This window comes from Colobus angolensis, unplaced genomic scaffold (genome assembly GCF_000951035.1).
Source record: "Colobus angolensis palliatus isolate OR3802 unplaced genomic scaffold, Cang.pa_1.0 Scaffold238, whole genome shotgun sequence".
NCBI lineage: Eukaryota > Metazoa > Chordata > Mammalia > Primates > Cercopithecidae > Colobus > Colobus angolensis.
The window spans coordinates 566,590-567,716 of record NW_012115577.1 but is presented as its reverse complement, the minus strand read 5'-3'; positions in this window follow the sequence as shown (position 1 = coordinate 567,716).

The following is a 1,127-nucleotide window of genomic DNA, read 5'->3' as shown; positions in this document are numbered from 1 at the left end:
GTTGCCAGGGGTTACGAGGGTGGGGTGATGAATAGGTGGAGCATAGAGGATTCTTGGGGCGTGAAACTGCTGTATATGATACTACAATGGTGAATGCATGTCACTGTACATTTGTCAAAACCCATAGGATATACAAGAGTAAACCCTGATGTCAACGAGGCGAGGAGGTTGTGCTTGCGTAGGGGCGGGGAGTCTATGGGACCTCTGTACTTTCCACTTAATTTTGCTGTGAACCTGAAACTGCTCTAAGAGATAAGGTTTATAGAGCACTAGAATATTCATATTACTGGTATTTAATATTATATATGGAGAGAGACCAGTAGAATAATATGGGGCAAGTAAAATGGAACTATAAGTTCATAGAGCAGGAGGAACCATTTAAAAACCTAGACTATTGAGGAAGAGCTTGGTTATACGTTATTCAAAAGGATAATGGAGGCTAGGTGCAATGGCTCACGTTTGTAATCCCAGCACTTTGGGAGGCTGAGGTGGGAGGATTGCTTGAGCCCAAGAGTTCAAGACCAGCCTGAGCAATATAGTGAGACCCCCATCTCTTAAAGTAAAATAAAATTTAAAAAAGGATAATGATGAGTATTGAGATGCTGCTAGTGTTTAGAGTCTATTGGAAACATTTTAAAGAGTAGTAAAAACTTTTATTATTTCAATATCTATATTTACAATATGGTAGAAATTACATTCTTTGCAATAATTAAATGTATGATAAAAATTTAGATTAAACATAAGCAGAGGAAGGAAAACAGCTTTTCAAAATTGTTTTTGAGTGTATACACGACAGAAAATTTGAAGATGGGCACTCAAGCATATAGGATATTTCTACACAAATGGTGGCTCCAGATAGCTGAAGAAGCCTAAGCAGCTGTAGGAGAGATCTCCAAATCCACGGATAGTGGCCACCATCAGAGTGGTCCATTTGTGGGAAAATGGGTCACAGACATAGACCATATCGGGCTGTATTTCACAGAAAATCTTGCTTCTTTTTGTTACTTTCTGATAAACCATATGCTATATGGAAGGTACCATTGAGACTCCTTGTGATGAAAAGAACTCTACTTGAATTGGGGATAAACTAAAATTAGAAGGGAAAGCAGACACCTTGTCCAGCCAGG